This window comes from Gymnoscopelus microlampas, assembly GCF_963454915.1.
Source record: "Gymnoscopelus microlampas genome assembly, chromosome: 13".
NCBI lineage: Eukaryota > Metazoa > Chordata > Actinopteri > Myctophiformes > Myctophidae > Gymnoscopelus > Gymnoscopelus microlampas.
In genome coordinates, this window is record NC_139950.1 from 33,408,519 (window position 1) to 33,435,549 (window position 27,031).

The following is a 27,031-nucleotide window of genomic DNA, read 5'->3' on the forward strand; positions in this document are numbered from 1 at the left end:
TCAGTATGCATAGGAGAGTACAGTGTAGCCTACTCCACAGCACCATGGGTAGTCCTCTGCTCCAGGGTTAGGGCTGTCTTTTTATGACAGGCTTCAGTACACAATGCGCATTTGGGAGAGACAATAATGTAAAGTCATTACTCTAGGAGCGAATGGGGTCAGAAAATAGACTTGTATTCCATAGGAAACTACATGCACATTGGAGGATTCATTATAATATGACACGCCAGCCAGGTCTGGTTGTCTGTATGGACCCCTCCCGGCACAGAGGTCATGTGACTGACACCATAGCTGATGTGCAAAACCACACTCATGTAGAGTTTAAACCTTTGACATTGCACAGTCCTGATCTGAGGGCCCTATTTTAACGGCGGAACTTTGCGCAATAGTGCATGGTCTTAACGTGAGCCATAGGGGTGTGTCCAGTGCAATGGTGCTATCCACAGGACGCTATATGAGGGTGCTATGTGTCTGCGCCCGGAGCTAAGGGCCCTGAATTGTTACATTATGTAACTGTGACTGCGGTGAGAAGTCACAGTTGCCCACGGGGCAACCTTTTATTTTATTTCATAGGATTAATGAAGACTCAAGTGCTTGAAATGTCACATCAATTGTTGAACATGAGTGTTGTGTTCAGATTGGATGGATTTAGATTGCAGTTAATGTGTGCACATTGTGAACCCACTGCACCTAATCCAAACAATGCGCTCAGCTCCCTAAATAACATCGAAATGCCTGCGCCTCACTGCGCCATGCGACGAGACCAGCTTGGAGCTGGTCTTAATTTGAACCATTAGTCTGTGGGGAAAATAGCATTTAAAAAAAAATATATATATATTTTTTTTCATTATTCAACTGAGAGATTGTCCTAATTTGTTATATTAATTAACTAGTAGTTTGGCAAAAATAGGATATACACAATGATTTATTGGGAGAAACCAAGCAAGTATATGTTAAATCAGACATTAAGCAGTCCTACAGCCCAAATGGAATGTTCCTCTATTGCATAACATGATTTGACTGAGAGATTCGCAGTCCGACTTTTTGGTTTTGAATAGGGTCGACTATTAGTCGACTGTAGGCAACATTTGGCCAATTAGATTCGACTTTAGAAATCCTTAGTCGGGGACAGGCCTACTAAAATATAACCATCGTAATAATCACACATGCTGGATCCAGTAATTGGTGTTAACTGTATTCTGTGCACAGTGATTCTCAACCTTTTTAATTTCAAGGATTCCAGTTTCATATGCATTAGGCCACGGACCCCCATTGTTTGTCTGGGATAGCAATCTACACTGTGAAATCTACTACAATGGTGTGTTCAAATGGTACTGTATAATTATGTCCATTTGGTTATATTCTTATTGGAAATAAGTGTCTCAATACACTTTTATGTGTATATCCTGGGTTTAAGTTATATTGTGTTTACTTGTATTTCTTTTACCAAAATCTAATCAAATCATACATTTTCAAACATTTTCCAAAAATAGCAGAAATAGCTGACCTACAAGCTATATTTGTATATATATATATATATATATATATATATATATATATATATGTTATTATTATGTATTATTATTATTTTTTTATTTTATTTAGTATGAAATTATTAAACATCAATTTCTTTGTATATTTAAGTTATTGGTCATATCTGTCCTCTGCAATTTTTGATTATGACGCCTAAAAGGCAAACAGAAATAAAAATGTATTCACATGTTCCAATGTTCAATGCCAAAAACACAATTAAATCGTTAATCGCAATTATTTGTATGACTATGAATCATCAACTTAAATTTTTCAATCGTGACAGCCCTAACATTCACTCGTAATTTGCTTCCAAACTATCACTCATTTAGCCCCCACGGACCCCTGGGGGTGCCTGGACCCCATGTTGAGAACCAGTGTTGGATAGAATGTGATGTGTCTTGCACAGCATAATCACACCGTGTGCTGACAACGCCAGAGGATTGCCGGAACTGACACCAGACCTACAGTAGTAGCCAAAAACTGCGCGTCATTTGTTTGTTCACAAACTTATCCCATTAAAACCTCCCGGTTTTAATGTATAATTCTTTTTTTTTCTTTGGGCTATTCAAAAATAGCAGATATACAAGCTCATAGCATGGTACGAGTGCCACGCTATGAGCTTGTAGATCTGCTATTTTTGAAAAATCGTGAAAATGTGTGCAAATCTTTGAATATATATTTTTAAAGCGAACATTTGTAAAATATTTTGTTCCAGGGACCTCCAGAAGCAAAGATTTGAGTTACAAATGTATCTCTTTAAAAATATATATATATTTAAAGATTTGTACATCTTCAAGATTTAAAAAAGATAGCAGGTCTAGAGTGCTACGCTATGAGCTTGTAGATCTGCTATTTTTCAATAGCCAAAGAAATCTGAAATGACAGACCGTTCCCGGTTTTAATGGATTAATACGTGCTGTCTAATATCACCAAATTCAATTCCCAAATGGGGAAGAGGAGGGGAGAGCCATGATATATGTCTTTTCACAACAAGGTTTTCTGCAATAAATGTCTCACATAGTAGTATTTCATTAGGCGAGGAGCTAAGGTTATAAAATTACTTGATTCTGTTGCCTCACTCCCCGCAGAGCAGTATTTCATCCTCCTCATGAATCGTAATTGTAATCTGGACCTCTCATCAGCACCCTAAATGCACGTTCTCGCTGTTTTTCCCATGAGTCACCATCCAAAAAGGTCATCTCTTGTAACCAATTGCCTGGAAACTACATTGTGTTTTTCTGAAGCGTATCATCAACAAAGTCTATGAAGGAAAATTTGTGGGCAATGCCTGGCTTTACTAAAGGCAGATTTGCTTTCCCGTACAGCGTTTCCTGATGCTTTGCAGATATGACAGGCTTTCCCCCAGGAATACCTTGCACTTAATTGGATTTGCACTTTCGTAAAAGTTGTTTTCAAAGGACATAGGAGTACATGAATCAGATATCCGACACAGCATTAATCTGAGTACCGTCTAGTGCCTGGAAATGGTGTTTCATTATACATTTAAATAAGGTGTCTAATTTTGTGAAGATTGGCCAATTTGGGGGAGCGGGTAACAGGGACTGCTGAAAGGCGTCACATCATTATCTATTGAGCTGTCATCATTACCCTGTTTGTCCATCTCTTCGAAATAGCGAAATACTTAAATGTCAAGAGAGGGTCCACGGCTGGGTGTGACTGTGATTTGCCAATGATAATTAGCCAGACATCTAGGCAGACTCCTGTCTCTAGCTGTCGGGGAGAGGGGAAGCTCAGCTCACTGTGACTGCAACAGGAGGGTATTACGGTTATTGGCATGTGTCTCCTCCGAGAGATTTCTGTAAGCTACGTTTTTGGTTCCATCATGGTCTCACTTGTCTCGCTGTGTTTATGGCCGCTCTTTTATCTGTTCTGTGCAGTCCCCAGCAGACATCTTATTTGTCAATACAGGAAATGACAACTGATAGAGTGATTTAGACTGATTATTATGTGTATCGTGTGACGAACATACAATCGCAAATTAATGTGTGAGAGAGAGAGATTTACTGTACGTATTATCCTTGTAACCCCCCCCATCCAATGCACAAATAGGAGACAGACAGACAGACCCCACCAAAATCACCCCACCTTTACAGTAGGTTGAGGTTAAGTGAAAATTGCATTTTTGATAAAAAGTTGGTTTTGACATCCCCACATGGATAGTAACAAATGTGTGTCTGTGTTCCTGGTTATGTCATTCTGTCTGTAAAGTCAATAATACACCATACTGTATACTGTGTCATCCAAGTCTTATAAGAAAAACACAAGTGACAACATATTTTTGTTTTGTTTTTTCTCATCACCCCTGTTTCTTATTGATCATTGCCCCTTGTTATTTCTGTCTTTCTCTTGTTTTTGTGAATAATTTAACAGAATATTGTGACTTACTGGCAGCCTCGAAAATTAGTGTATGCATGATAACGACAGGGAGTGTCATGTGGGTGGTCTCAGCGAGAATGTGGTTTTCGATTGATTGAAGTAAGCCTCGAGAGGCTCTCTTATTCTGATAAGCCTTTGTTACATCTCAGAATCAAAGTTTTGAAAGAGAGCTGATTGTGTTTTCATACAGTGTATGGACCTGCATTCTCCTGCCTCTGCAGTGTGCGTCATACAAACAAAAGTCCAGTTAATGATTCTTATTATTGAAGAAATGTATGCAAGATAAAAGAGAGGAAATTGTACTTGTTTTGCAGAAAAATTCGGCAAAATGTTTTCATTCTATCCAAATAACTCATGCTACTAAATTGAAGGAAAACATTTTCAGTGGTAATAAGAAACACAGATTTGCTGATAGGAATGACAAAGGTACTGTATGAGCGAAGTCTGAGAGGATGACTACAGCGAGCAATGTGTCATGATGTTCATTTCCTCTTGTGTTACCTGTAGAGAGGGATGGTGATGAGAACCACTTCAAAGTACAACATTAGGATGCTGCTTGTGGCGCTAAATCTGCCTGCGGGCGTTTTTCATGGCATGACATTCTCAACCAATCATATCCCTTTTTTCATCACCACAGTCGTAATTGCAATAGAAACGCACGCACGCACGCACGCACGCACGCACGCACGCACGCACGCACGCACGCACGCACGCACGCACACACACACACACACACACACACACACACACACACACACACACACACACACACACACACACACACACACACACACACACACACACACACACACACACACACACACACACACACACACACACACACACACACACGCATGCCCCCCCACTGTGCTTTCATATGAACCTGTATTCTTCTGTCTCTGCAGTGAGTGTCCAAACCCAGTATGCAAGATAAAAGAGAGAAAAAATTGGCAAAATTCTTTCATTCTATCCACATAACTCATGCCACTAAATTGAAGGACAACATTTTCAGTAGTAATAAGAAACACATATGTTTCTCTCTCTCACACACGCACGCACGCACGCACGCACGCACGCACGCACGCACACACACACACACACACACACACACACACACACACACACACACACACACACACACACACACACACACACACACACACACACACACACACACACACACACACACACACACGCTCTGTTCCTATCTTTCTCTGTCTCTACACTCACAGGCAGGACTTCCTTCTTATAACCTTTACATGAACCAAAAGAGTTAATGCAGTCAATCCATATGGTTTTACCCGATCCCATCCATCATATTCTTTTATAAACATACCAGCCATTCCTTGTGTCCCTGCAAATGAACAAAGGAAATCCCTCCTCGAAGCAGGGGGAAAAAACGAAGCCACACTAGAAAACACCAAATTTGCTTTCTCGCTTTAACACTCCATTTTTGCATCTTGGCGTAGTACCCTGCCTTGGGGAGGCCCGTGCCACGTGGCCAGGTGGAACTCACTGTAATTAGATCATAGAGAGAAATGATGGACAGGCACAGCGAGTGGCCAGGCAGTCGCAACACAATTTAGCCCCAGAACACAAGATATACATTCCCTGTCTGTTCCGCCCCAATGCCTCCATCACGTGCCTCCCACCTACAGTATCCTGGCAGACTGGATGCCTTTAACCATACACAGTTGACCGCAGAATCACAGCCCCCAATCCCCCCCCCTCCCCCCGCCCCCATATTGCATGCTTAGTTTTACGGTCTCGTATCTCCTCCTCCCACATTGACCTGCCTTTTTACCTCGTCTCATACCCCATTACCTCCTCTTTCTTCCCCTGCATCCTCTCTTCTCATCGTCTCTCTCTCTCTTTGCCTTTCTTTCTTTCTTTCTTTCTTTCTCTACGTCTCTCCGACTTTCTTTCACCTGTACCAACTTGCCTGTACTTTACAACTGCTTTCATCTCGTTTAGCTACTCTGTGCCATTTGTCTTCTGTTATCCATGCAAGAAGGTTAAGCAAATTTCATTTGCACTCCAAGATATTTGTCTTATTTTTTTACGTCTGTGATGTTATCGTTGTTGTCTCTCCAAGCCCCACATTTCTTAAATCACCTTTTTTTATCCCAAACATTATTTGTCATCATAATGGACAGTTTCATATTGGCAGGATGCCCTTTGGCATAGACTATGGTTCTGTTTTCCCTCTCTCCAAACTGTGTACTTCACATTCTAACAGCTTGGCTATCCATCACACATACAGTGTGTGTCTGTCTCCAGGGTACAGGTGATTTATTATCCCAGTGGAAATTGCGGTGCTGATGCGGTAGTTTGGTTCAAAAGAAAACACCCGAAGTCCAACAGTGGAATTCCGGACAACAAAGGAGGGAGTATAAGGACATATTCTGTGACAGCTCTGGTGCATTAAGACAATACAGTAAATGCTTTAATGAGGCCTGTACTGTACTACCATTAAGAATTGCCTCACATGTCATAGTCAATTTGGCTAATTTATTCAATTTATGTAATTATATATTATTATATAAATTATATATAATTTATATATATATAAATATATTTTTTTCATTTCAACTTCGGCATCTCAGAAGTTTACTTTTTTCAAATTTTATGTGGGATATTATTTATTTCATCAGCACAGCAGAACAATGACAAATAGCAGCCCCAAACCCTTGTGAAAAAGCATAATTCAACCTTTCTCTGTAAAAATAAATCATAAATCTGTTCCTACACCTGAGGTATGTACAGTAGGAGTTACGTTTTTAGGGAGAGACAAAAAGCTCAGTAAGTTGTCTGCTGTTCTATAGTGATGTGAGTTCTGAGGGTGCTGTGTGTTTAAAATGGACATAAAGGTTTTAAAGTGCACATGCGAAGACAACTAACATCCATTAAACGACAGACTTCTCATTATCACATTCAACTTATCCTTCTGTTTAATTATTGTAAAATAGCTAACCTTTCAACGAAAAGGGGAAAAAAAAGGGGACAGCCGTCTGTAACAGCATTTATCTGTGGTACCCTGTCACCCATATGTACGAATGCCTCCCAAAGTTTTGCCCAAATATGGAGATTACTGATGTCCTATTGATGACATTAGAGTACTGCAGGGTGTATGTGAGTACACCAGAAATCTGGTGGTCTGATACTGCAGTGCAGCTTGCCTGACCATGGTCTAATAGCGGCGTGAACACATTGTGGCTAGGGTGCATACTGTCCTTGATGGTGTGGTGATCTTTGACTTCACCGTTTCTTGTACAGTTCCTGGAAGGAGAGAAGCTCACTTCCCATTATGCGCTTGGCCGTCCGCACCACCCACTGTTGAGCTTTCGTTTCGCATGCGGTGCAGTTCCCGTTGCAATGTTGAACTATCAAGGTTATTATTAGTGCCCACACGTATTCCTTACAGTGATCAGTATTCATGGTAATGCACCATGCGTGTCTAATACATGACTAATGCCACCACTGTCCTGTTGATCGAGATCAACACTGAGGTATCGTTTTTTTATTTGAATTTCAAAACACGTTTCCATCCTATAAGGGAAATGCTTTATTGCTAACAGCAAGTCTACATCTGTAGGCAGCAAGGTCATCTGAGATCATTAGAAATGTGCCTGATGCTGCCTTTCTATTTTCAGACCGCTATGGCACTCCGATCCGTTCCACATCCTCCATGAGGAGAGGATAATGTGTTCTTACGCACTAAAGTGTAGGTCCCTGTAATGCAGGTTTGGTCTCCAAACGCTGAAGGCAAAAGGGCATAGCAGTGGCGGTCATTTTGTGGTACCACAAATCGAAAGCCCATTAATGTTTTAATTAAAACATTTATTTGTGTTTATCTGTTTGCTCATAAATTAAATGTTCTGAAATAGAAACTTGAGTACAAGTTTTTCAATGTATCTTTTTTTCTTTAAAAAGAGAAATACAAAATATTGAGCCTTTGAGCCTTTGGGAGTTTCTTTGGGAGAGAGAGGGAGTCAGGGAGGTTTTCAAGCAGGGAGATGTATTGAATGTTGACTCTATATAATTAGTCCCACTTTACTCAGTGGTAACCCCCCCCCCCCCCCCCAATACTCTCTCTCTCGCTGAACTCTAAGCACTGAATTGTGTTTGTGTTGTTTGGCGCACATTTGTAGGGAAAGTTCAGGAAGTGGAGATAAAGAGAATTTTGACTATTAACAAGTAGCATGAAACTGTAGAAAGGTCTTCTGTACAGTTGGTGTAGTATGTATACTGCATATAGAACATCATTCAACCACCACTTGACGGGTTGGGGTTTCCCCCTCCATTTTGAGTGTCAAACAAATCAATAGAAATGTATAGAGATACAATTCCACTTAATACTGACAAAAATGGAGCCCACCCAACATATACTTATCTTTAGTATCATCATAGCATTTTGTCTGATGCCCCTAAATGCGATATTACCTTCTTACAGCTATTAATGTAGCAACACTGTACTATACACATTTTCAAACATCACTTTAGTTTTCAAGAGCTCGAATCCAAGTCAGAGGCAGCTACTGTTCTCATAAAGGTATGCAAGATTGAAAATAATCACGTGAATTTTTTTTTTTTTTTTGGTTTATCTGTCTTCTGGCTGAAGCACTATACTTAATTCAGTGTTTTGCTCTGAATATAACCCCCTTTCTACATCCCCACTTCTATCTGGTTGCCATGTAGAGATGAATTGGCAAAGGAAGATAGTTTTAAATGTTTAATCTGCCATCCTAAATATAGGAAGGGGCCATTAAATGAGATGGACATTTCTTTAAATAGCTGACACCCCTTGCTGTTGTTTTCCTCATCCTTTATCCAGCTTAAGCTCTTTCCAGCCCCCTGCCTTCCTCCTTCAGTATATCGTTTTCTCTCGCTTTCCAATCTCTCTATCTCTCTCAGTTTCTGATATTCCTATGTAGGGGGATTTGTGCATGGTTCTCATCACTCCAAGAGGTGGAGGGACATGGCTGCATGCGGTTTAATTAATCTGATGAGTGGATTTGTTTGATGGGGCCGGCAATTCACGTGTTGGCCATGGCCACTTTCAATCATCCTTTATAATACATTCCCTTTACAATCTTCATTCTCATATGCTGTCTCTCTGTTACCTCCTCCATTATCACCATTAGCCACTTTTATAGTGGCCCCTATTTGGTGTACTCCTTAAACGATAACTGACCAGTCAGCAAAGAACAATCCTTTGTTTGTGTACAAATATCTCGAGCTGGATGTATTGTTATCAGGATGATGGAGGGTTTTGATTATTTATATCATGCTTTTTATTTTCTCCCGAGGACAACCTTGATGTCACTCTCTCTTCCTCATCAGTATAAATCCTTCCTGGTCAGTTTATCAGCTTGTCTCAGGGGAGAATGAATGATGTATGCTGAATTCCAGTAAACATAAAGTACACAGGGTCATTATTTATTATGCTGATTTTAAACTGGGGTGCTAATATGACTGTTGTAACGAGACTGGGGAAAATATCAAAGATACCCAGACGTACTGTGCTGTATGCTGAGAAATGTATTTCAATGAGCTACTCAGTCAGTACAAATTGTGCACTACTAGTTGCCTGGTGATTGCAATAAACATGTGCGATAGGCTTATTTGTTGACGGAGCTTGTTAAACTGGCATTTAGGCAGTTCAATGTTAATGTTCACTGCTGTTTGGAAAAATAAACTATTTAAAATGTACATCCAGACTGTAAAAAAACTTTTATGATGCTTGAAAGGTGGTGATTAAATTGCAGGCACAGCAGTTAGTTAATTTCCCCTTGACCCAACCAGGAAATTAAACGAGGATGGCCAGGTATAAGTCAACTGGACCACAAGTCCGTTTTCTTTTTTCTCAGTGACCAGTCACTCTCAACTTGTTCATCTGGCTGATCGATCCAGGTGGCTGAGTTTTTCGTACATTATCTCATGGTTGATAGAGCCTTTTCCGACTGACCTCACCTTCCTCCCTGCTTGCAAATGGATGTGGGCAAATCCACAGTGTCCTCTGCAGCTATTCTTCAGGGGAGTGATTTTGACAAAATGCTCAACCGTAAACCCTGCAGTGCCTTGGAAAACCTTGATGTAGCCTAGACCATATTTTTGAAAGGCAGACATCCTCTGTCCACTTTCACCCCCAGAGAATACACAGCATGTCTTTCAAAGTGACATGTTATTACTCACATCTTATGTGCCCAATCTAATCCTTAGAAAATGTTGTGCAGGGAGCTTCCTTTCAAATGTGGGAATTTAGTACCTGAATTTAGTACCTGTATCTTACATGAACATGAATTTACGCAAGTGAGCATTATTGATTCATTTAGGTGCTACTGCTGCACAAATCAGTTGTGTGTGTGACTGTGGATAGGTATGCCTGCTTTAGAGACCCAAATGTGTAGAGTTCGTTTTTGTTTGCAGAGTTGGCTTAGGTAAATAAGGCGTGAAAGAAACGATACCACTGCATCATAGACAAACAAGGGAAGGGACATTATGCATCTGTAAAAACCTGGCAGATCCCGGATGTGGATTTACATTTTAATCCCTTTTTATAAAATAGTTGTGTGTTCTAATAAACCCACCAATGAATAGTGATCTGTTTGCCTACTCCAACAGCATGTCCTAAACTTGTTTTCCTTTGTTTACACCAATAAAATAAAAATAACTGAACGAAATCTTGCTGTTACAGAGCAATTTGCCAACTATGTTCCTTGTGGTTGGAGTTTAAGGAAATAAATCGTGTTCAAAGTGGAGTTCACCCTCCAAATTTCCACCCCACCAGCACTTCAGGCCTTTGTTGTCTTGATTGGTTGCTACAGGTATGACCTCCCCAATGAATCCACTTTTCAAGTACTTTCTCCTGCTCCAGAGCTGTTTGCTGCAGATTTAGGTTTTAGAATTGCGACATTTATGTTTTTCTTATAGGCCTTTTGCACAGGCCTGAGGAGTAATCAGTGGTGGACAAAAGTACTCAACTAAATTTTTTGAGTCAAAGTATAGATACTCCTGGTCAAATATTACTCAGCTACAAGTTGCATAGACATACTGGAGTACTTGCTTCTGAAATACTTAAGGATTCAAAAGTACAAATTACAAAGTACATTTTCTGTAAAATGCCCCCTGATGCCATGACGACACTCAATGTAACTGCATACTTGGGCATAGCTGCATTGGGAAGTCCTTATATGATTATGGCTGAGTGTGATGACGTGGCCTGGCCGGTCCTCCCATTAGCCCATTTTTATATAATAGAGGTTCGGGCCGACACCTACGTTGCACCGCCGATCCGACTGATATGGGCATATATGGAGATAACGGCAAAGGCTGTCTTATTTGTGTCTAGTGTACACTCAGGCGCTGTGTAAGTGGGAAATTGTGACATTGCACAATAAGTGTTGCGCAATAATTTAGTTATATACTGTAGGGCCACATTGCGCAATAATGTACAATTACACAGTGTACGGTAAATATGAAAGTTGCAAGCATGAAATGTAGTGTATTGGATTTCCCATGGCTTGCATTATTATTTGTGCATAGTGTGGAAGCAATTGCACTGCTGGTGTGCTAGAAGAAGGCAGACAGACGGATAAACGTCCACCCACCCACTAGGCGATTTTAATATAGGGTAGGATACTAGAGCGGTCCCGGCCTATTCGGGGCCATGCTTGTCGGGAATGATGCAAGTCGGTAATACGGTAAATGCCAACCCGTTTACTCCTTTACCTGATGTAGTTGTTGTACTCGTTGTCTGAAATGTTGGAGTCTTAAACATAACATACTCACATTTCAGAAAGACCTGGTCGTTCTCCCACTTGTCGGTTTGGTGCACTGCGCTGGCCCTCAGATACCCCACCCGCTTCTCCTTTGTCTCTTTATCCTGCGTGTCGGTTTTGCGTACAGAGTCGAGCTTCAGCTTCAAACAAGCCTTAAAACACCTTCAAGCCTTCAAACACTGGCCCTGTATGGGCCCACTTAAGGCTGGCCTAAGGGCCCCCAGCGGGCTGCCCACACAGGGCCCCTTAGACTTTGCTGCATTTGAAATCAGTTTCATGACAGCACGGCATTCAATGGGTGTATTTTGCTCTCCGTGCGTCATCGAGTTGATCTTTACTCCAGGCATACCATAGGTAAATATTTGTACACAGTTCAATAACCAGATTGTTTTCCCAATAAGATAAGCAATTATTTTATGGGGGGGGGGGGTGTTATTGGCCTTGTGCTCACACTCATGGAGAATAAACAAATGATATCACAGAGAGCAGCTAACCCCCCGCCTTTACGGTGAGTGCCAAATACACTGGCAGCTTCATCAAGTCCCACGGTCATGGATGACAAATTGGTGTGTGAGGCACTTTCATTCCCATGTGGCCCAGGTGGAGGTCACCCTGGGATAGAGTAGCGAGGTTAAAGAGAGAGTGGGATAGAGGATATAATATAATTCAGCACCAGGTCAGTGGGGAATTTAGCCTCCCTCAGTCTCTATCTGTCTCTGAGTCTGTCACTCACTCACTCACTCACTCACTCACTCACTCACTCACCCCAAACCTTTATCAGCCCGTTTTATTGAAATGCAGGGGACAAAGATATTAGCCCATAACCAGATACACGGCAGCGTCAGAGGGGATGTGATAAAAGAAAACAAATGCAGAGAATTGTTTCACGTTAATTATAGTCTGGAACTCGTTTTGACTAAAGCACAGTTTTTAAAGAAACAAGTCGTGGATAACATGGTCCACGGGAATGACTGAGGCCCTTGAGTGGTGACAGTGTTTATCTTCAACCACTAATCTGGGCGTTGAGTAATACAGCCACTCTGAAGACTGTTTAAATAAGTTGAAGGGGCCACAAAGCCTCCTCAGCCGGCTTCGACATTTGAAAAGAGAGGCTCATGAGGGCCTCTTAAAAGTGTGAATGGTTCAGTTGATAAAAGAGGGTTGAGGTAGAGGCACAACTAAGACATCCTTGATTGGTGTTGTATCAGTCAAAAGGAGAAAGAACCTTCTATTTCTTTCAGACAGTAGACAGTTGAACTTTTGGGATTCTTTGAACTGTAAAAAAAAAAAAAAAGGGAAAAAAAGAAGAAAAAAACACACTCACACACAAAACACCTTTATAATGATCTCATGGGAGTAGCGTGCTGATTTAGAGGAAAGTGAAAAGCTCAGTAAGCATGCTTTTCCCCTGCAAAATCACTACAGTTATTGATGCTTCAGTACATATTTTGATAAAGGGCCAGCCCGTAAGCCTCCAGAAATGCAGTGATTTGTGCAACAGACACCCAGCCCTAGGAAATCAGACGTCACTGCAGTGCAGGTGTATCACTTATGAGAAAAACCCTAGGAAGTTATGATAGAATTCTGGCAAATAATTGATGACTGCTGATGTACAATGAGGTGATTTGTTATTGTCTAGAAGTTTCCTTAAATCACAATGTGCACTAAAACCCTCTGCGATGAAAACAAACATGAAAAGACAGAAAACTGGTAACTATTCAAGGAGAAAGTCAAGTGTCGGAAGATTCATAGACACACTACAGCGAAATTGGAGTTTGGTCTGCATGGCTTCCTTATGGCCTGGAATCACACTGATATTTATGGCCCAGCCACCCACACGATGGGGTCCTGGGAGCCTGTTCTGGTCTTTTGCTGTCTCTTGCACTAAGCACTTGTCCTCATATTTGTAGCACTGGGAGTGAGAGAGAAAAAGAGATTTCCCACTAAGCGTGGCGCCATACACTCTCCACACCGTCCCTCTCCAATCCCCATAATGTCCCTGTCAATGTGCAGGATGGGAACTATTAGATGCCCCAGATCATCATTCTCAAGATGCAAGAGTTGCCATAAAATGCTGGCGGTTTTATGGCAAAGAAATAGAGACATTTGTTAATTTGGATATTAGCGTGACGGTTTACCTCATTATGCTAATATCAGAATGGCGTCTCGCATGTGCCTTGAGGTGAGCTCTGGAAACCACAGAAGCCAAATGGTTTTTCTTTAGTATTTCTTTAAAAATATTGAATTTAGGCACTATTCCAATATATTTTAGCTGTTGCCAATGTATTGTCTCAGGCTACTGCATGAACCAATTGAGCTCCACTGTACTCCTGCCTGCATAGAGCCTATGGCTCTGAGGAGACGCTCTCTTTCCGCGGCGCCCCCCACCTGTGTTGGGGTGTTTACTGACAGGCCAATAACAACAAGGCTTTGGGCAGCCACGGCTGAGCAACAATCCGTTAACACAGCTGATCCATCACTTGGCTGTCGCCATTAGCATTCAAGGCCCATTAGCTAGCAAGCACCCAGTATAATATACGGTTGTAGGCCATAAACCAAAGCTGAGGCGACCATCAACGTGCTATTGGACATGTTTCAATATTATTGCTCTTGATACAGGCTTTAGTCTCCAATAGGATTCGGACTGCAGGTTAGACAGCATGAAATGAGGACAACCTTGGAAATTGTATTTATCTAAGGCCTGTGTAAACTCTCTTAAACCCTCAGCCGTTTCTCTATCACGCACACATGCCCGCACACACACACACACACACGCACACACACACATACATACACACATACATATTCTTGCACTTCTATCCTTGCGAGGACCTTCGACTACAGAGGTCTCCCCGTCTCTCCAGTTCTTTAGTAAGCAGAAAATACCAATTTAATCCAATCAGTATATTATAGTGTCCCAGTTCCTATTTTGTGTTTCATCACTTCCAATTTCACTTGTTCATCCTGTAGCTGTATGAGTTCGCTATCCTGAATTGATGAAATTGGTGTCCTAAACTGAACATTTTTTTTCTGTTTACTAAAGAGCTGGAGAGATGGGGCGACCCCTGTTACCGAACAAACACTGTATAGCAATGATTAGATCAGAATATAGAGCTATCACCCATTCTTGAGAATTGGGACATATCATGTCCTACCAAAACATTTGAAAGTATTATTTATTAACACACACGTTCTTTTTTTAAGTTTGGTGAGAATATAATCTTAAAGGATTTATATGCATGAATTACATAAGATTTATACAATGTTTTGGCCTGGTTTCCTCCATCTAAACTTGGACTCATTAACAGAAAACACCCTTGTCTAAGACAAGGATTCACAACTTCAAACATTATTTTAAATGTTTTGTTAAAAGCATTAAAAAAATCACACCCTGTGTGAAGGAAGCGGTGCCTTTGGGGCGGGGCTTAACTCATTTCAGTTCGTCCCTATTGGTGGTCTGAGTCCACTTACCAAATTTGTACGTGGTAGCATGCTGCAAACTGGAATGATGGCTGTTTGAAGCCCAGCCAATGGGCAGACAGAGGGGGCGGGGCTTAACTAATTACGGTTCGTCCCTATTGGTGGTTTTAGTCCATGTACAAAATTTGTACTCCGTAGCATGCTGCGAACTACAGTTATGGCTGTTTAAAGGCCAGCCAATGGGAAGACAGAGGGGGCGGGGCTTCAGCAATTCATGCTGGTCCCTATTGGTGGTCTAAGTCCACATACCAAATTTGGACTTGGTGGCATGCTGCAAACTGGAGTTATAGCTGTTTAAAATCCCGTGCTCATACGGGCGGACGGACATAACATACGCTGGGGGTCCCTCCCTGGACCCCTCTTTTATAACTTCAGCAATTCATGCTCGTCCCTATTGGTGGTCTAAGTCCACATACCAAATTTGGAGTTGGTGGCATGCTGCAAACTGGAGTTATAGCCCCGTGCTCATCCCGTGCTCATACGGGCGGACGGACATAACATACGCTGGGGGTCCCTGGACCCCTCTTTGATAACCAGTGGCACGTGTGGCCAATGAGAGGAGAGATGGCATAGGCAATCGCCAAGTCTGTGTGTGTGTGTGTGTGTGTGTGCGTGTGTTTGTATGTGTTGCTTCTTTGCCGTGCTCATCCCAGGCTCAAACAAACGGACGGACGGACACGCAGACAGAGTCAAACATAGAGTGGTTGGCACCGCTAAAAAACTAACCATTTCTATTGATAACATAGGTGTAAGAATGTACTTTTGCCATAAACTGCCATAAATATGTTTTTTTGTAAAAGTTTTTGTCCTTTAAAGTTGCTGCTTGAGAAAAAAAGGACGGTCTGCTTCCAAATTCCGCCGATTTTTGCCGTTTTTTTTTCTCACGCCGTTTGGTGAAGCCCCCAAGGTTGGTGCCCTGTGCTGCGCTGCTTTTATCCACCAGATTTGGACGTTCACGGCATATTTTGCACCATTACGGTGCGTTCATCATCGGTGACGAGTGCCTCTAACAGCCGCTGCTGGCTGCGTGCAGCAGGCAATGCGAGGCGATGCGAGACACTCACACAATCACGTGCAGCTGGTTGCGTGCACGCAGCCAGGCAATGCGAGGCGATGCGAGACACTGACACAATCACGTGCAGCATGTGTCCTCGTTCTCCAGGCTTTTATTTTTTAGTTTTGCTAAAAAATAAAAGCTTGGAAATTCGCCTCGCGTCGTCTGATGTGGTGCGCATTATTTATTTTGGGTGCGCATGCGCACCTGCGCACCAGTTATGTGCACCCCTGAGCATTAACTCATTCACTCCCAATGACGTCTTTTGACAGTTGTAAATTGAAAGCCCTCACTGCCAATGACGTCTTTTGACGTTTAAAAAATAAATATATATATTTTGTACACAGAACCAGGAGATAACGTGATCCAAAGATTTACTGCTCCATTCAGTTCCTGGTTAAAGTATTTGTGAAATATTCTGTATCTCGGCTCCTGTGTTTTACTACTGTATGTATTTTTGGCGTGACATATTATATATATATACACACACATATACATGGTTTGTATATGTGTGTAAAGTTTGTAATTTCTTTGTAGTTCAGTGGGGACCGCAATGAATATTGCAACATAATATATGCTATGTTGAGGTTGCCATTACACATTAATCAAAGGAGAAAAGGAAGATGCAGCCCCTTCAAGGACACCCATGGTGTCTGACCATAATCCAAAGAACACAGAAACCCTACAGCACAGTTCAATCCCAAAACCAAGATAACATGCCCCCATGGGGGATTAAATCCACGGCCCAATGGCATAACTACAGTAATATACTGTGGTGTGTGCATAGAAGAAGTGCTTTCCCCAAACGATTTCTCTCAAAGCTGGATGAACTGGAAGATAGTAAGAGGGTGATACTGTAGAGGTTATTATGTGCTTGTGTGTGTGAATGAGGTTTTTTTGTGTGTAAGCATATACACGTGCGTGTGTTGGTGTGTGTGTGTGCAAGAGAGAGAGAGAGAGAGAGAGAGAGAGAGAGAGAGAGAGGGGGAAATGTAACCGTGCGTGCGTGCGTGCGTGCGTGCGCGAGAGAGAGAGAGAGGGGTGGACATGCAATAGAGAGTGAGAGATGGATGAGGTCACTGTGAGTTCCTCTAGAGAACTGAGGTAATCACGTCCATGGTTATTCTGGGCTGCTGTGCCGTCTGTTTGGGAGACTGTGACACCACCTGAGTTGACATATTGAATGAAATGGGAGACCCGCTCTTCCCAGCCTGTGTGTGTGAGAGTGTGTGTGTGTGTGTGTGTGTGTGCGCATTCATGAATGCATGTGTGTGCGTGACAGAAAGAGAGAGAGAGAGAGCATGTGTGCGTATAAATAGTTATCACTTGTTGCCTTCAGACTGTACTGTATTATCACCAACAGTGTGAGTGTCACCTGTGTTTGTAGTGATACAGTACTGTACTGTTTTCTTGCAAGTTTCCTACTTGTACAGCCTGTTGACTCATTTCACTCCTATGCAGTGTTTGAGCACAGACAATTGATGATCTGTGTGTGTGTGTGTGTGTGTGTGTGTGTGTGTGTGTGTGTGTGTGTGTGTGTGTGTGCGTGCGCGTGCGCGTGCGTGCCTGTGCGTGCCTGTGCATGCCTTCGCACACGTGCATGTGTGTGTGAGCGTGTACGACATTCTGTAGAGCAGGCCTATTCAACTGCCAGATCTGGGCAGTATAACAATTGTAAATGGCCCTTTGATCAATTCTGAACATTCATTAAAATAATATCCGGTGTTTAAAGGGCAACGCATCATTTTAAAGCCAATCGGATGCTGCATTCATGATTTGTATAGCACAAATGATTTGTGAAAAACGGGCCACCTCCCACAAACTGACAAAAATCTTGATCACGTGAACACAGAGATAAGGTGTACCCATACTGTATGTGTGAGTTTTGGACTACATCTGTAGGAGTAGTAGCAAAAAGTGTGTTTTGAAGAAAACACAAAATGGTGGAAAGTCTTGTCAGGCAAAAATGGGCGTGGCCTATGTGGGGAGTCGCTTATGGTCCAAGGAATCCAGGGGATGTTTTTCTTTTTTTTTTACGACCTATGGTTCAAGAGTTATACGGTAAGTCAAAACATGAAGCAGGCTGTTATAGCATCACTGTGAGGCTGAAAAAAATTGGGGTGACGTTTTTTCTTACCTAGAACCTTTCTTACCAAGTAGAAATGTGTTGGACAATCGGAATGGAATATGAAAAATCAGACAGATATGTCTTGATCAAGTACTGCCAATAAAGTATGTACAAGCTAGTTCCTCCACTTGTGATGTCATTACTGAGAAATTCCAATCTGCTACTGTACCTGAAGTAATTTCCATATGATTATATGTTTTTTAAAGCAAGTGCAACTGATATTGTTGCCTAGACAGGATTAGTAGTAGCCTAAATATCTGAAGTTGTCCGTTATTGCCCTACCTTAATGTGAAAATGTGCCGTATTCTTTAATAGGATAATTTATTTTCCTGTAAGTTACCCCCTCAGTCAGATCTGCATAGGATCCCCAATTGTGTGTGTGTGTGTGTGTGTGTGTGTGTGTGTGTGTGTGTGTGTGTGTGTGTGTGTGTGTGTGTGTGTGTGTGTGTGTGTGTGTGTGTGTGTGTGTGTGTGTGTGTGTGTGTGTGTGTGTGTGTGTGTGTGTGTGTGTGTGTGCGTGCGTGCGTGCGTGCGTGTGTGCAGTATGTGTGAGAAGGAGAGGAAACCGTGTGTATTGCTTCATGGATTGCTCATGCATATGTGTGTTCCAGAATGTGCTTGTGTGCATGTGCAAGAGTGAGTGCATGCATGTGCATACCATGCCTGTATCATGCGCACACACACTCTCATACATGTGTGTATGTGTGCGCACATGTACTGTATCCGTGTGTAGAAGTGCAGCACCAGCTGACACAGGCATGGTCTCCATCATCTGACAAAGAGAAGCACCTCTGTCCTGAGCCTTAAGAGAGGGCCGTTCTGTACCTCTCCTCTCACATAAACACAATAACCCACTGCTTAGATGACTGTTGTACGCTCTGCAACTGAGGAGGCTTCCTCCGTCCAGCACATTCCAAGCCATCGACGCTCCCTCCCTTCACGCTCACTTGCTCCACCGTACCCCTTTTCACAACCCCACATCTCTGCCTCCAGCAGTGAACCCTCCCCCTTCTCTCTATCTCTCTCTCTCTTTCTCTTCCTCTCATGCAGAGGCCTGTTTACATAGGAGTGAGTGTGTGTTTTCTCTCCCTACCCCGCTGGTTCGAGTGCCTGTTCAATAGGCAGTTGGCCACGCTTCCTTTTAAGGATTGATCGTGATAGTCTATCGCTCAAACGGAAATGTGTATAGGACCTGCTGTTGGGTTGTATTGAAGCACAGGCGTGAGGAGCGAGACGAGGGGTCAGGCTCAGAGTAAGACTAGCACGTGGGAGATACGGTGGTATTTCATAGTTTGGATTGTGAGAGTTGTTAAGGATGAGCTGTCACTGTGTTAAATTTAATGTACATCCTGTGTTTTGATGTGTGCCACACTGACATCCAACATAAAACTGGAGCTAATATCCATGGTGGTAAGCAGGCTTCTGTTTTGGCGTAGAAACAATGCGTTCTTTGGACCGAATCCACCCTCAGATTTAAGAATGCAGAAGAGGCATATGCCAGCATGTAGTCCTCTAGCCATTAGGTTTGACATATTCCTGGCCCTGCTCTCTCTCTCAAACTCTCTTCAGCATATGCATGCAGACACAGTGGTGTCTGGGCACAGCCTCCAGTGAGTTCCGGCAGGATTGTTACAGAGGCTGTCAAAAGCTACTGAGAGACCCACCACACGGAGGTCAGGATATGTGTGTGTGAAATCGCACAAGTCCCTTGCAGATGTCAACAACACCACCCAGTGCCCTCCTCTCCCTCCACCTTACCTCGCCCTTTCCAGGTCTGCTGCATCAGCCAGGATCCACCTTCAGGCCAGGAACATCAACATACTACTTCATGTACAAATGTATATGTACAGTATATATACTAATTAATTAACAAAAGGACATTTTATGTGTATCTACATATAAGGTGAAATCTTCACCTCTACACAATCTGCTGAGTCTGCCTACCTACCTCCTTGACACTTGAGCCAGACTGTTCTACAGACATATTGAATGAACTGATGTGTTATCTGTCCTCTTTCTTGTGTAGTGTCACAAAAGCTGCAGAAGTGTCAATCCACTTAGACGTGATGTTTATGTGAGAGTCGTGCTCGATCTAGATCTAGCACACACTTATTGCTGACATCCTGCATAACATTTTAATAATAAGCCTTTCTGTTTAGGGTTGGCAGGCAGTGCCAGTGTAAGTAGTATCGTCGAGGCACCATGCTGGTCATCTGGATCTCTGCTAAAGACGGCTCAATGAAAGCAGTTCCCTTGGCTGCCCGTGGTCATAAAGGAAAGTAAACAAGGTTAGGGTAGACTAATTACAATGAACTGCTTCCTGGTATTAAGGCACTGTGAGGGTAAGCCCGTACTTCATTGTACAGACACAAGCCGTGACTCAGTAAGTCTCAAGGCAGACTAGCAGCTACAGTAGGTCTTACCTGCTCTCTACTTTAAAGGAATAGTTACCCTCATGCCGGTTGAAAAATTATGGAAAATACCTATATTTACACCAATATTTAGGACAAATCTTCACTACAGCTCTTGTTTTCTAAAACAATGCACAGGCAAACCTTGCACTGTAAACACAAAAGTGGGGGGATTTTGTTTTCTCTTTGAGTAGAATGTTCACTACTATAAATAATGTTATACTGCATGGTCTTTTCCAGTCACAGTGCTTGGTTTCAGAATACTCAGATAATGCTGCACAACGATATACAGAGTCATTTTATGTTGTTGTGTTTGCCCTTCAACAGTATATATAATGACAGAATTTTCTTTTTGTGATTTTTGTGATTTTATTTTATAAACAAAACCGCCTTATAAATGACCACCCGTGTTGCCAAACTTTCAGCTTGCATGTAGACCATGGGAAAAGCACAGCTGCTTTTTTGATATCAGCTGAATGGAGCCTGAATAGGTCAATACACCACACAGTATTGTTTCCCAAATTCATTAAAAAAAAAAAGGGCTCCATGAGGCAGCCCATATCTCTGGTTCCAGAAATGGCTATACCATGCTTTCCGTGTAATCGAGCCAAAGCAATTACAAATGGAGGACACATCATCCCCTGGTGATCGTCACTGTCGGGTGGAAACCTTGTATGTTCAAAACGTGTTACTTTTCAGGAAATGGGAAAAAAAATATCAAGCTCTTGTTAATACTTTTCATTGGTTGAATATCTATCAAACCCACAAAGAGACTAATTTGGACATGTCATTATAAACTTCAACATTTGTCAATATTTTTATAAAATAGGGAAAATAGCTAATCTCCAAGCTCAGCCATTTCCCCTTCTTTTGCATGAAAATAGGCATTTTAAAAAATCGTAAAATCGTGGAGTTACAAGGTTTCTGCCGAACAGCAAAAAAATGTAATAGAATTTGTGTGGTCAGAATCTTTGTACTTCATGTATCGCTTTACAAGCAAGCCATCATCTCTCTCTGTCGGGTGGAAACCTCATATGTCCAAAACAGTTACTTTTCAGGATTCACATTAAAAAACAGCAAAAGTAGCAGATCGACAAGCTCAAAACGCGTCGCTTCATGTCGCGTATCGAGCTTGTAGATCTGCTACTTTTGATACTTTTGTGTGACACTGTAGTATGATCAAGTAGGGTGTTAATTTACGGAAAAACACAAAAAGTTAAAATATGGAGATAAGAGGATTCTGCCCGATAGCGACGACAGTTCGGTCAATAGAACCAGATCAATAACTCCAGCGAGCAGACACCACAGTGGCACCAAGCGGCAGATCACATTCCTCGCCGAAATCTATCTCGTTACCCACATTCATTTACTCACCAATTACATGCTGTTAGGCAGGGCTGTGGTTTAAATCAGTGCTTCTCAAACTTTTCCGTGCCAAAGACCCCCTATCAAAAATCCATTTGCAATTGTTATACTGCCCAGATCTGGCAGTTGAATAGGCTTGCTCAATAGAGTGTCTTTGGAGTATTCTAATCAGTCCAGTTAGCGCTAGAAAACTTTAGAGAACATCACATAGAGAAACAAAACGTAACTGTTAGCTCAATCTCGTTGTAATTAAAGATATTTGACGATTTAGCTACCACTTCTGCAAAACTTCCCATGCAAACTGCTAGCCACTGCCGAGACTCTGTCTGATCAACACAGCAGATTTTAATATTTTCATTATTTTCATTTGAGAACGGCTAGGTGTGCTGTCATGCTCGTTTGAGCACGGGTAGAGAGACGATTTCAAAGAATCAGATTGCTTGGTTGGAACTACTGTACCTGTTGTAGAATAAAAACATCATTAGCATCATCACTATAGAAAAAGTCATTGGCGCCATGATCACTTTCATGTGCATATGGTAGCAATCTGTATCATTGTTATGGTTGAGAACATTGCTATTCCAATTATCTCTTTTTGCTAACTGGTGAGGTATACAGCTGGAGTTTTACTATAGACAATTTAATATCATTGCTATTCAAATTATCTCTTTTTGCTAACTGGTGAGGTACAGCTGAAGTTTTATTATAGACAATTTAGTACAAGCTTTTCCAAACAATGATTAGTGTGTCAGAACTGGATAGAAGTACTACAATATTGTAATGCCTAATGATGTCAGGAGGCACAGGGGGAAAAAGAAACATCACATGGAAAGGAAAGGTGGCCATGCTGTTTGGTCCAGACGACACCTCATTTTAAGATCAACATGGGCACTAATTAGGTTCATTTGGTATTAGGACGTACACATGACAACTTAAACCTCACCAAGGGCACTGGATTCACAAGGCTGTTTGGAAACATGTCGCTATTGTTTTTGGGACTAATTAAGTGGATTTCAGTTTTGTCCTCATTTAGCTTTAAAACATTATTGTTCATCCATTTATTGGCAGCTGATGGGGAGTTAGGGAGGGAACAATAATAGTAAGGATTTAAAAGAAAATCTTAAAATCTAATTCTTCTGTCTTGAACCATCTTAATTGAACAGCTATTGAAATTTACAAAATAGACCCTTTAAATGAGTCGGGCATATTGTTGGGTAATATGCCAATCATATTATGATGAATTAGCTAATGTTAACTCATTCTGTGATTAATCAACCATGCATGCAATGTTAAATGGTACAGCAATCATCATTACCGGTACATCATTTGTCCGTCCTCCTTTTTTCCCTTTTTGAATAAAAAGCTGAAAGGGCTTGAATTAGTCATCTAACATTTACAGTAAGTTAGGCTCTCTGGTTTCTGGCGACTTAGATTACTGTGTCTCACTCCGCTGCCACAAATGCCTCAAAATATCAGGGTACAAGTTTCGACAGGAGGCGGGACATTTTTTATTGATCCTGTTGTTTCCCTGAAACATTCGCACCAGTACGTGCTTGGCAGTTAGATACTGTATGTATAAGGTGCCAGGTTTATGGTGGCTTTGGAGTTTCCTCACTGATAATGGCAACAGCTCGCCAAGGCGTCTAACTGGCCCACCCCTCCATTCACCCATGTCGAAAGAGGATGTTGTCATAGGCAAAAGGCAGTTCGCATCTGCCCAATGCTAGAATTCAATTTCAGGGGAAAATAAGCTGGATAGGAGCCTCCCTCTCTGTGCTGTGCAGCCAATTTGTGTCCCCAGGGGATTGGTAATGGAAATTAGTTTGAGTATACTCATTGCTATAAGGAATCAGCAAGGGCCCTATCACTATACCTTTTTTGCTTTCTACTAAAGGAGTAATAGTTGTACTGTAACATTATGCATATACATACAGTATATACTGTACAGTACATACTAACATGCATCTACAATATTTGTATTTATGTATGTATGTATGTACTGTATGTACTGTATGTACTGTATGTATGTATGTATGTATGTATGTATGTATGTATGTATGTATGTATGCGTACGCATGTATTTATGCTAAGGCTGGGACTTTAACTGATTCATTTCGATTAATTAATTACAGAAAATTAACGCGATAAAAAAAAAAAAATCGCATTTTAATCGCGCTTAGTTTATGCACCACAGAAACTTTCTCACTGGACGAGTTTCAGGCGTACCGATCATCCAGTGCAGCCAACACACCCCAGTGCACGCAAGCCGATCAGACTGCTTTGCTTGGCCCAGTGGATGGGAAATTTAGATTTAAAAAACTCGGATGGAAGCGTGGATAAAAACACGGTTTTGTGCAGAACTATTTTGTGTTGCTTAAACTTATGTATTCACTCATTGATTCACTCATATACCAAAATCTGTTTTAACTGAAAAGAAATTGCTTCTCAGGTCTAATATTGAAATGCGATTAAACATGCGATTAATTTTGATTAATTAATTACAAAGCCTCTAATTAATTAGATTCATTTTTTTAATCGAGTCCCAGCCCTAATTTATGCATGTATGTATTCATTTTGTTATGTACTATGTACATACCTGTTGCTATGTATGTTGGTACTGTATGTAGTATATCTACAGTATGCATGATGCTGTGTAGTGTACGTATGTACATGCATCCATGCATCTGGCTACATGCACACATTATGTATGCATGAACGCATACAGTACCAACATAATGAACATGCAATGCAGTGCATGTAAATAAATTGATTGAAGGCAAGTGAACGGATCAACGGATGGATGGACACGCTTCTACGTGCATAATGCAAATATGTCCAGTATACACTACATGATCAATTTGCATAACACGACAAACGTGTCTCTGATATCACTGTCACCTTACCACATCGTTACAAACCCCCCCCCCCCCCTCTGCCACTCAGGTTGCATCGCTGCATGCGTGGCTAACATCTCACAGTGGATGTATTCCCACCACCTCTAGCTCAACACAGATAAGACTGAGCTTCTCTTCTACACAGGTAAGTCCTGCCCCATGCTTCTATTGACAACTCCCTGGTTGCTTCTCTTCCAACTGTGTTGTTCTGGACAGTCTGTCCTTCAAGGCACGTCATATCAAAGCGTGACTACTGTAACACCTTCCTTACTGGCCTCCCTGCATGCTCACTTAAGCCCCTCCAAATGATTCAGAATGCCACTGCACGCCTGGTCTTCAACCAGACAAGAATAGCACGTCTCCCCTCTTTTCCGCTCCCTTCATTGGCTTCCAGTTGCTGCCCGCACCCAATACCAAACACTGATGCTGGCCTACAACCAAAGGCATGGCACCCCATACCTTCAAGACTTGACCCAACCCTACAACCCTTCCCGCTCACTTAGATCAGTTAACACAGGAATGCTCTCCCGCTCCACACTTCCCAGGCTCTTCTTCATCCTGGCTCCTAAACTGTGAAATAAACCCAATCGCAGTCAGACCTACAGACTCACTCCCAATGTTCCGCCATAGCCTGAAGACTCACCTCTTCAGACTCCACCCGACTCCCTAGCAATTCACTCTCCTCGTATCCCTCCTTGATGCTAGCTTACTATGTAGATGTATCTTGGTTACATGTTCTCATGTTTTGGATTCTTAGATTTCTCTTGACCACAAATGTTAGAATGTTTATAGACAGATGCTAGGCTCACCGTTTACCTGATATCCAAGTTTATTGACTAGAGGTCATGCTTATTGCGATTTTGCACTTGTAAGTTGCCCTGGATAAGAGCGTCTGCTAAATGCCTAAATTGTACTTTTACTGCAGCTTGTCATATGAAGGCATTTGAGGACTAAATCCTACACCCCTACCCCCACCCCGTGGCCCTGGTGAACTGTCACGTGGGTCTGACACACGCTTGCTTGTACGTAGATCGGCTATTTTTGGCGCAGAACACCGTTGTACGACGAGGTAATGTATAAATCTGGCATGAGGATGCACAGGTAGTCTGACATTTGGCTGCTCTCCCTCAAGACCTGCCCCCAACCCACCCCATCATGCAAGCCTCCCACAGCCATATTCCCCAGACAGGAGCTTCAGCACGCTGCTGTGCTCTCGTTTATTTATTTTTTTATTTGATGTTTTTGCCTCCCTCTCTGCTTATAGTAGGTCCTAGGATTGCGGCTGAAGGGCTGATTGCCTCATACCGACAGAGCCATTATCTGCACAAGGGCACGTTTGGCTCTCTCAGAATGATTGCCAGTTTCATAGTGTTCAGCGCTCATTAGTATAGCACATCAACACGCTTTATAAGGATTTTGAAAGTGCGCCATGTTTGGTGAGGCAGGCGGTTATTCATCATTAAAGGCAGAGCTCCTTAAGCTTGTCTAAGGCATGCTGGTTTTAAGCTTGTTCCAAGTTTTCATGCTTTGTGTTTTTAATTTGTGTTTGTATTTATTTGCAGTACCTCAGATTGTTTTTTTCCTTTGGTCTTTGTTGTATTGTGTCTGGCTTGAGGCATCCTTTACATGCATAGATGCTGATAAAAAAATAAAGCAAGAGTGGAAGAGATTTTGTTCCACAGAATCCACACACACAACTAGATGGTGTGCGTGTGCGTGTGTGCATTCACACACACATGTATGAATGGTATATATGCATGCATGTGTGTTTCTCATCCATTCATTTATGCATCCTCTGATTGTTAACCAATTTAAACCTATACTTTGTTGAGTCCTTGCACTCCAAAGGCCCCCTTTTTACCCCTTCCACATCAAATCTATTCGCCGAAAAGATCGGCATTTTTTTTTGCCAAATGTTTGTCCCAGAATGGTGATGCTAGGGTTCATGTGGTTCATTTATTCACAGTGTGCACACGCACATGACTGTG

General features: G+C 42.0%; 1 protein-coding gene across 3 annotated transcripts in view; it reads left to right on the plus strand.

The window, feature by feature from the left end:
• The window catches only part of chrm3a (cholinergic receptor, muscarinic 3a), an 89,279-nt gene that overhangs the window by 53,508 nt on the left and 8,740 nt on the right, over positions 1–27,031 (plus strand). The window contains exons 1-2 of one of the 3 annotated variants that reach the window (XM_084075505.1): positions 20,578–20,661; positions 25,093–25,188. The exons of 1 other annotated variant lie outside the window; for it this stretch is intronic. The gene's annotated coding sequence lies outside the window, so the exon portion shown is untranslated. Of the gene's footprint in view, positions 1–20,577; positions 20,662–25,092; positions 25,189–27,031 lie in introns of those variants that run through there. One more of the 3 variants, XM_084075504.1, reaches the window with a different exon arrangement.